Consider the following 10,628-nt stretch of genomic DNA (forward strand, 5'->3'; position numbering starts at 1 on the left):
TGATAGCTAGCATTTATAACATTTAGATGAGGAAACTAAGGGAGGTTAAGTGACTTACCTAGTGAGTGTCAGAGGCAGTATTCAAATGCAGGTCTTTCCGACTCCAAGCCTAGTACTCTATCTCCTACTGCACCTAGCTGCAGCTGGAGGGAGTACCAATACTGGTGATATAGGAGATTTATTGAAGATACAGTGGAAAGAAGGCTAAACTTTGAAAATCCAAAATTTAAAGTCATTTAATTTCTCTGACCCTCAGGTTCCTCATTGTCCTTTACCATGAGTACCCTTGGATTTAGTAAGCACATATGGAAATGGGTAGGAAATAGAATTAGATTCTGAAAATGAGACATCAGCACAGACATGTGAAAGTTGCAATCTGTATGCCTAAGCCTCAGGCAAGTAACACCTTCAGGTAAAAGAATATCAGAACACTAGCTCACGGGAGGGAAACAGAGACTCTTGGATGGAGAGATTTTTATTTTGACTATTCTTAGGAAGTAGATAGATGCTAAGCTCTGTTGTTTCTACCTGCAAAAGGACTTCAAGTCCTATCAGCATCCTCTATATTCAGTACCCTAGGGCAAAAACCCTGTCACCTCATCCCAATTATGTTCTATCTACATGTGGTAGTCATAGATTTGGGGAGCTCAAGAACATATGTATGACAGCGAGAAAGACAGCCATGGCTCATATAGGCTAGAACATGAAACCTGGGATATAGAGTCAGGATAAGCACAGCAGCTGGGAAGAAAGTGGACCTCCTGTGTATAACTTAGTATCTATGAGCCCATTAGTTAGCTTTGACAGAGTGAGAGAAGTCCAATTAGGGTCCATGTTTCTCTTAGTGATTAAATAACCAGAGTCATCAAGAGAAGTAGACTTTATTACAGAAATATTCTTATAACCAATAGAACATGTCTTTGGGAAGTGCTTTGGTTGCCCCTCTTATAAGAACAATATCTGGATACAATTTTTCAATGAATAAATCAAGCTACAATCACAAGGAGCTTCCTGGGCAAAAGTGGAGAAGAATAATTCTCTTGAGGAATATGCAACAGGGAAGAGTTGGGGACAGATATCATCTTATGGAAATCCCAAAAAGTCAGCAGTCACCATAATGCATAAAGTAAATTGTTGCTTGTAAATATCTAAGGAACAAAAGATAGAAATGAAGATAAATCCAATGTTATAATTTACGGTTTTAAATATCTCTGAACCCAAATAATGTTAATGTCATCATCTGACTTAGTGACCAAATTGAGGGAAGACATAGGATCATGCGAACATAAAACTATAGATTTAGAGCTAGAAGCAATTTTAGAGATCATCTAATCAATTTTCCTTAGAATCCCATTGTTCTCTGCCCTAGTCAGATGCCGTCTAAAGTACCATGATCAGCTCAAAGTGCCATTTCTATAAGTTAGAATACCTCATGAGGGAGCTATATGTCATGTCATATGAGTAATGGCTGAAGACATCAATAGAGTTAAGGCATGAAGAAGACAAAACTGAAAGACACATAAGGGTTGTTTTCAGTTATTGGAAGGACTGAAGGATTAGATTTATTTTTTGTGAGCTCATAAGGCAGAATTAGAATCAAGGGAGAAAGTTACAAGGAGGCCATTTTCAACTAAATACAAGATGTTCCAAAAAAAAAAAAAAGAATCAAAACTGCACTAAGATTCTAGGGGGAGGGAGGGACGGAGAGAGAGACAGAGAAACAGAGAGACAGAGAGAGACAGAGACAGACAGAGACAGAGACAGACAGACAGAGAGAAGAAGAAGAAGAAGAGAGGAGAGGAGGGGAGAGGAGAGAAGAAAGGAAAAAAAGGAAGGAATGGTAGGGAGGAAAGAAAGAAGGAAGAAAGGAAGGAAGGAAGAAAGAAAGAAAGAAAGAAAGAAAGAAAGAAAGAAAGAAAGAAAGAAAGAAAGAAAGAAAGAAAGAAAGAAAGAAAGAAAGAAGGAAGGAAGGAAAGGAAGGAAGGAAGGAAGGAAGGAAGGAAGGAAGGAAGGAAGGAAGGGAGGAAGGAAGGAAGAAAGGAAGGAAGAAACTTCTTGACCATTGGAACTATCCAACAATGCAACTGTCTGCCTTAGAAGATAGTGAATTCTACACCAATGGAAGTGATCAAACAGAGTCTGGAGGACTACCTGTCAGGATTTGTTAGAGCAAAGATTCCTGTTCAAATAGGGTTGACCCCGCCGAGGTTCCTTCCAGTTCTAAGATATTGTGGTTAAATGACAAATTCTTGGAACTGGGATAAGAAGAAATATGTTTGTGCATGTGATTTGTCTTCAAGGAGCATAAAATTTAAGCACCTACAAGAAACACAAAAGGAAAAATAGGTAAGAAATACAAATGAATCTTGTAAAGTACAGAAAAGTGTCTGTGCCACTTATCATTGATAGACAACACCGAGAAGGGGAAAGACTCCTGAATCCAGAGTCAAAGAACCTGAGTTCAAATTCTTCCTCTGACACATTACTATGTGACCTTGAGCAAGTCATCTGTATCCTTGCTAGGTCTTGTTTTCTTCATCTATAAAATGAATGGGTTGGACTAGATGACTTTCAAGATCTACATCTATGACCTTATAACATTTCAGAGCTTGGACAGGAGAGGAACACTTTAGGAAAATAACTGATACTATGTTTAGGATTTTTTCAAATAAAAGATGTTCGTGTCAGATAAAAGGAGGTGAGTGCAATACTCTAGGGTGGAGGGAGTGAGGCCCAGGGCATGTGCTAGATCAAAAATGAATATAAAGGGATCACTGGAAGAGACTTATGAAGCATCATCAGGGTTTGAGTATAGTCTACCTGAGGAAGAGGAAGGAGAGGAAGAAATACATCGCTTCAGACATTATTTATATTACTACTGAGGAAACTGGGGTTTCAAAATTTCCCTGTCATACTTTGAGTAACTGACATTAGCCTCTTCAAGGGCTAATAATTCACATTCCTTTATTCTATATTCTAATTATAGTTATAATGTTAATAATTTGTGAACCTGGGTTGGGGGGGATCTTCTCTCTGAAGAGAAGGAAAATTAGTTTGAAGGATGAAGACATGTTTTAGACATGTTTAATTTAAGAGGGTGATTTCTAATTTTTTTATCAAGCACTCCACCAATAAAAACACCTTTAAACATACATCCCCTATATGTGTCTATTTACACTGATTAATTTATGATTTATGTGCTACCACGTGGTACTATTGCACTCATTATAAAATGCACTGAGAATAGACATTTTAAAAGGTGAGATGAAGATTAAATAATATTTACTTCCATAGGGAGCCTCTTGAGTTTATTGTGGAGGGGACTAATGGTTTCAGGCCTTTAGGAAAATCACTCAGGTAGGTGTGTGGAGAATGTCATAGCTAGGAGAGAGACGATCAACCAAATGGAAGGCTACTGTATTGCATTACTTAATCTTTGTCAAGAAATCATGAAAAACCAAGGTTAATAGCTCTGCTTTTTTCTATTTCTCATTTTTCATCATCAAAAATTTGGTTTAATAGGTCAGATTGTTGCAGTTTTAACTGCAGATGGCATCTTTTCACCTTTATTCTTGATTTATGATTTGGTATTGATTTTAATCTTTAAATAGATGATAAATAACTACTGGCCCTTATAAATACTTCATCCTTTTGATTCCTCAAGATTTGTTATAAAGATTCAAAATATTTAAGAAGATGATCTATACATGTATTGTGGGCATCTTTGATGAAAATATGAAAAGGGAATAACCAGACATTTGCTAAGAAAAAAATGTCCGTAGCCGATCACATCTCCACAATCATAAAATTAACTCAAAGGAATACAGACCAATGTATTTGTTTGTTGATCATAAAAAACAAGTACTTCAATGAAATAAAATGTAAACATAAAGGCTTTCATCCACCAATGAGTGCCTTATGCATATCACATGTTCAGATCATATAAGATTCTAGGAAAAGGAAACTACAGAGATAATGGATTCAACAATCCTTATCATTATCAAGCAAAGAATGAGATATATGCTCATTGAAGGTTATCTTGGAAGATGCCCTTCAAAGTATCCAAATGGATAAGGCATTTCCATATCTATGGTGAGGTTTTCCAATTTGTTCCTAGTTCTTCTGATTATGTCAAGCCCAAGATTATCATATATTCTTCTCAATGTAATCCATGATCATTCAAAAAATATTGGCAAACAGTACATACAATAAAAAACAAGATAATAAAAAAATCTTTTGTCCAGTCTGAGAAAAATTGGTGAATTATTAATCATATGTTGAGTCAGTCCATCAGTACATACATCTAAAACAAGTCCTACAGTTGGGCAATGAATTGAGTAAATAATGGAATAGGAGGGGAAGAAGAAGTAGAGAAGAATTTGGGAAATTACACCCACATTCAATGACCCCAATCTGCTCCCTTACACCAGAAAATAAAGAATTAAATTGTTCAGCATGAATGGAGTACAGCACAGGAAGCCCGTCTCATAGTCAGGAAGCCTGAGATTCAAACTGTACACATGATATCTACTGGTGGTCAGCACATGAGAAACTTTTGATAAATATTTCTTGAATCGAATTGTTTGTTAAGTAGTCAAGAATACAGTAACAGGGATGCCCATTGGATATGAGTTTGATGGGCTGCTCTCTGAGGTCCCTTCCATCTCCAAGACTCCATAATTATGTGATTACTTGCCAGTGCCTCAGCATATCACATGCTTTTGTTGATACTAATTCCTTTTTTTTTAAGGCAATTGGGGTTAAGTGACTTGCCCCGGGTCACACAGCTAGTAAGTGTCAAGTGTTTGGCCTGAGGCCACATTTGAACTCAGGTCTTCCCAACTTCAGGGCCAGTGCTCTATCCACTGTGCCATCTAGCTGCCCTGATACTAATTCTTAAAAACCCAAATGTTCTTCCTTGCTACTGCACTTATTAAAACTCTTCTCATTTCTCAAGGCCCAGATACAATGTCATCTCTCTCTCTAATCCTCCCTCATACCTCCAAACAGCATTGCTTAGGAGGAAGAGAAGAGATTAAATATTTATATAGCACCTACTATGGGCCAAACATAGTGCTAAGAGCTTTACAAATATCTCATTTGATCGTCACAACAATCACTTGAGGTAAGTGCTATTATTATCTCCATTTTACATTTGAGAAAAGTGAGACAAACAAAGGTTATGTGACTTGCCCAGGGTCATATAGTTATTAATAGACTGGATTTGAATTCAGGCCCAGCCCTATATCCACTGGGCCACCAGCGGCCTCTGGATTACCCCCTGCTCTGACCTTACGAAGAAGGATGAGTGGGGAAAGTTCTCTAAGTGCAGACAAAAAACCTAAGTCCTTTGTCCACACTGGAAAACATATTCCCTGTAACTGTACAACCCTGGGCAAGTCACTTAATCTGGCAGAGCTTCAGTCTCCTTATTCATTCAAAGGAAAACTAACTCTGCTTGACTAATAGGCACGTTATGAGTAAAGTGCTTTGGAACCTGAAACATGCTACAAAACTGAGTTAATATCTGATGTCAAAGTATTTCATTTATGCACTTCTTATGTACTGACCAGTTTATGATTTCTAGTGTAGTTATAAATGTGCTCAGTCTTCCCACTCCTGTAGACTATAAGCTTCTTGAAATTAAGGCACTGCCATAGAGATTGCATTTGTGATTTTGTTGGTACAGGGAACTCTCTCTACCAATGCAGGTCATCAGCTTCTCTACAACTTGTAGCCTTACAAGATGCCTAAAGCACTAAAAAGTTGAGTGACTTGCCCACAGTCACAGAACCAGCGTCAGAGGCAGCACCTGAGTCCAAGTCTTCCTAGGTCTTGGGCCAGATATCTTTACATTATACTTTTTTTCTGTCTTATTTGTAAGATCCATGAGATTTAGGATAGGATGAACTTTAGTGATGCTCTGAACACCACATTTTACAAATGAGGACACTGATGCCCAGGGAGAACTGATTTGCCCAAGAGCCCACTGGATTCTTGACTCTAAATACAGGGTTCTTTCTCCTCCAACAAACTACCTCCCTACACAGCAGGTATTCAGGGCATTACACATAGTATGCATTTAAGAAATGTTGATTAAATGAGTGTTTGTTGAAATTAGATGTCCCCAATACAGGCCTGATGTTTTTTGAGATATGATTTTTTTTTCCCAGAATAGAATAGTCATGATCGAGTTGCTTGGTCTTTTTTGCAAAGTGGATGCTACCTTACAGGTCAACAAATCAGTAAAAATCCACATCTCTGTCATGCCCACCAATGATCCTTTGAGTCATTTCAAAAGATTAAGAAAGAAATAGGAAATTTATCTGTCCTTACTTGTATGCTAAGCAGAATTCACACAAGTTCTTGTAAGTTTTATGGTTAGATGTACATACTGGGTCAACATTCGGAGAACATTTATTTCCTTCTTTACTTTGTTTCTCAAGTTCTCATAAGAATTTTTGACAGTTAGGCTGGAAAAATCATAAAACATTAGAATATAAATCAGGGAGCAAGTCCTATAGCCATAGGTTCAAAATCATTGTATCAATAGTATTAATGATTAATGCCATTGGCTTCAGTACAGCCTAGAAGTAAAGGAATGCTAAGCCTGTCTAGGCTTCAGGCTCTAATATATTAGACTTCAGGCCCAAGGCATGTGTTTCTAAACCATGAACTTGCTCTATTCCAAGATAAGAGGAGCCTCAGAGGGTATCTAGTCCAACCTATAATTGAACAAAATAACCGCAACAGAATGCCTGAAAAATAGTCATCAGTCCTCCATTTGATTATCTACACAGTTCATCTCACTTGGAGAAAATCTCAATTATTAGGAAGTTTTTCCTTATACCAAAACTAGATCTGCATGACCCACCGGTTTTAATGTGACCCCCAGTGTCTCACAAAATAAGAGTAATCATTGTTGTTCAGTCATGTCTGACTCTTTGTGACCCCATTTGAGGTTTTCTTGGCAAAGATACTGGAGTGGTTGTCATTGCCTTCTCCAGTTCCTTTTACAGATGAGGAAACTGAGGCAAATAGGGTTAAGTGACTTGCTCAGAGTCACACAGCTAGTAAGTGTCTAAGGCCAGATTTGAACTCAAATCTTCCTGACTCCAAGCCCAGTGCTCTGTCTACTGTGCTACCTAGCTGCCCTAAGAGTAATCACAGAATAACAAAATCTCAGAGCTGGAAGGAAACTGAGACAACATCTAGTTCAACTCATACACTAATAGGAAACTCCTCTTCAACATCCCTGAACAGTGGTCTTCTGGCTTCAAATTGAAGATCTCTGCTCTTTTTGCCTCACATCCCTTTCATGTGATAGCACTACAAATACTTGAAGTAAAAAATTTTCCCCACCCAACCGCCATAGCCTCCACCCAAGTCTTCCCCCTTCCAAATACCCAATTCAAACATTCCCCTTTTCATCAGTCAGACTATGGCAGATTAGACTATGATATGATGTCTAATTCCCTTCAGAATCCTGTTTCTCAAGTTCTAAGTATGATTTAGACATAAATATCCTTCCCAAAATGTAGTGCCCATATCTGGATACAATATTTCAGATATGTCCCAAGGGCAGTGGATGATATAAAGATCACCTCTCCCACTTCTTATGCAACTGAAAATCACAATATCTTTTGGGGTTGCCATACTGTAACATTAGTTCATCTTAAACTTTAGATTCACTAAAACTTCAAGATCACTTGAATATAAACTACTGCCAACCCACATTTTCCACATCTAGTACTTAATAAGATTAATTTATTTTATTCATAACGTGGGACTACATGTATCACTACTCAATTTTATCAGTTAGTTTAGACCATTATTCTGTCTAGTTGAGCTCTTTGAGGATCCCCAGTTATCATCAGCATTAATAATAGTAGTAGTAATAATAATGATCAGCAAACTTTTGCCTGTGGGCCAAGTCAGGACACCTTGCTCTTTTTTTATTGCCTTAGCTCTGGTACATCCAAAGCAGGTGCCAGGCTACGTTGGCTGATGGGCTATAGTTTGCCAATCCCTAATTAATGCCAATAATAACTTAGTTTACATAGCACCATGAGATTTACAAAGCCCTTTACATGGAACACTCCTGTAATATTGATAGCATAGATATTATTAGACCCAATTTATAGATAAGGAAGGTGAAGCTTAGAGATGTCTGGGTTTCCAAGGTCACAGAGCTATTAAATGTTAGTACGAGGATTCAAACCCAAACGCAGTCATTTGACTCCAAGCCCAGTATTCTTTCCACTGTGCAAAAGTGCAATCTAACATTAGCTATTCCTCCTTGCTTCCTATCACTCACAAGTATGATATTCACACCATCTATGTATTTATCCACATCACTGATAACAAAGTGCAATAGTTAGGGCTAGGGGGAGTCCTGAAGTACTTCCTTAGAAGCTTTACTCAAGGTGAGTATTGATCTGTCAATCACTACCCTTTCAATTCAATGACTATATACTTCCTGAATTTGCCTAAAATTAGTATCAACTAGGAAACATCTTTTCATTTTGTCCAGAAACATATTGGGAATTATGACATCCCTCTGCAATTCCATCCTAGGAACTCTGTTGAAAAAGGAAGTGAGGTTAGTATTATGTGACTTGTTCTTAATTGATCCATGCTGACTTGTAGTAATCACTATTTCTTTGAGTAAATGCTCACCAAATATTCCTTTGTTGATGCATAATTGTGCAATTTATAGTTGTTGACACCTGATCTATGAGGCAACTAATATTCATTGATTCTACTATCTAACTCATCTACTTGCATTATGGAATGAATATAGATAGACATCTATTCTGATAGTCTTTTCTAGAGCTCCATATTTTCTGTGTCTTCTGCCTAATCATAAATTATATCATTTAACAAGTGAAATGAAAACTATTTGATTAATGTTCCTTCGTGTGTTAATTTATTCATTCAGTTTATAATCATTAAGAACCTGCCTACTATATGCAGGGCCCCATAATAAACACTTGGGGAGACAACACAGGTATATAACTTGTTGTTATAGAGTCATAAACCACTGGAATCTGGAAAGGAATCCTAGAACTCAGAACACATAATGATAGCACTATAAATACAACAGTAAGAGACCTTAAAAATATAACAAAGGATTCAGAGTTGAAGGGACCTTAAAGATTATCCAGTCCTACTTCTTCATTTTATAAATCGAAAAAATCAAGTCCCAGATTGGGAGGTGGGAATTTTCTAAGGTCATGCAAGAAGTCAGGAGAGCTGGAACTAGAAAAGTAGCCTTCTGATTTCCAGACCAATGTTCTTTCCATTAAACCACATTACTCTCATGAACTCACGAAATAGTCAGCTGAGACACCTACTATAACTATAAAGCAGAGTGCTATCCACACAAAGGAAGCACAGAGAAGCTAGTATTGGCTTCTCCCTTCAGATCTAGTCTGTAAAAGATTGTATGACACTGAAGCAGGGGGGTGTCATGAAAGGAGCACTTAAGATGGTCAGAAGACCAAGGTTCACTTGCCTAGTTCTGCCACTTACCTCTATGTGACCACAGACAAGCTGCTTAATGACTTGACTTCTCAATTTCCTCATCTGTGAAATGGGGAAGTTGAACTAAGTGACCCCGTAAGTGCCCTTCCAGCTCTCCATCATATGAACACAATTAGAAATCTGGCCTGAGGCCTAATCGGTCCATTCCTTACCTTTTGGAACACTAAAGACTGCAGACCACTGAAAACCTCTGCAACCAAACGACAAGAGCAGTTAAAGAAAGTGACGTCAGGTGTTGGTAGAATGAGACAATACCTCCTCATCCTTCAGGAATGTTTCTACCTACACGGAACTTGGGGCCTGAACATTTAAGGAGCCCATGATTTTATAGCAAGGATTATAGTGTGTACTCAGAGCAAAGGACCAGGTAGTCACCAGGTAGTATTCTGTAAGACTTTAATTAGGTTGAAAGACTGGCTATTCAATAGTTTCCTCCTTCTTGGCCAATCTGTATCATTTACATTTTTCTCTCCACAAAATAGTTTTACTTAGGAAGGCTCACAGATTAAGACCAAAGTTATTATGTTCCCCCTCCCCATCTCCTACTGATGATTATCTTTCTAATTTCATTATTTCCATCTAATAGCATTAGTACTCCCTTGTTTATAATCTTAGCACACTCTTTGACTCTTTCTTCTCCCTTACTGCTTATTACCAAATCTTGTTGTTTCATTTCTGCAATGTCTTTTGCAATTGTTTCCTCCTCTCTACTCCCACTGCCTCCACCCCAATGTAGTTACTCATCTAAACCACTTCAGTAGGTGCCAGTTACTCATCTAAACCACTTCAGTAGGTGACTTCAGTAGGTAACAGGTCTTCCTGACTTGGACATCTTTCCTTATAATTCATCACATCACTGCCAAGAATATTATTCTGGTTGGAGCTGGTCAACTCACTCCTCTGCTCAAAAACATATAATGATTACCTCTTTCCTACTAAACAAAATAGAAATTTTTTGCTTGCAATTCAAAGTCTGCCACAATACAGCATCATTCATTTTTTTCCATCTTTGTCTCACAGTCTCCCTCCATGCACTCTACTCTCCAGACTGCTCTACCCTCTATGCCTCCAAGATATCCTGC

General features: G+C 37.9%; 1 long non-coding RNA gene across 1 annotated transcript; it reads right to left on the reverse strand.

Moving 5' to 3' along the window:
• Positions 1-924: 924 nt before the first annotated feature.
• On the reverse strand, positions 925-9,823 carry LOC114027818. Its single transcript, XR_003567293.1, has 3 exons — positions 9,699-9,823; positions 2,152-2,319; positions 925-1,148 (listed from the first exon to the last, which is right to left on the reverse strand). It is a non-coding gene; the product is annotated as an uncharacterized LOC114027818 (long non-coding RNA).
• Positions 9,824-10,628: the final 805 nt, after the last annotated feature.

Source organism: Vombatus ursinus, unplaced genomic scaffold, assembly GCF_900497805.2.
Source record: "Vombatus ursinus unplaced genomic scaffold, bare-nosed wombat genome assembly UNPS02014863.1, whole genome shotgun sequence".
Classification (NCBI taxonomy): domain Eukaryota; kingdom Metazoa; phylum Chordata; class Mammalia; order Diprotodontia; family Vombatidae; genus Vombatus; species Vombatus ursinus.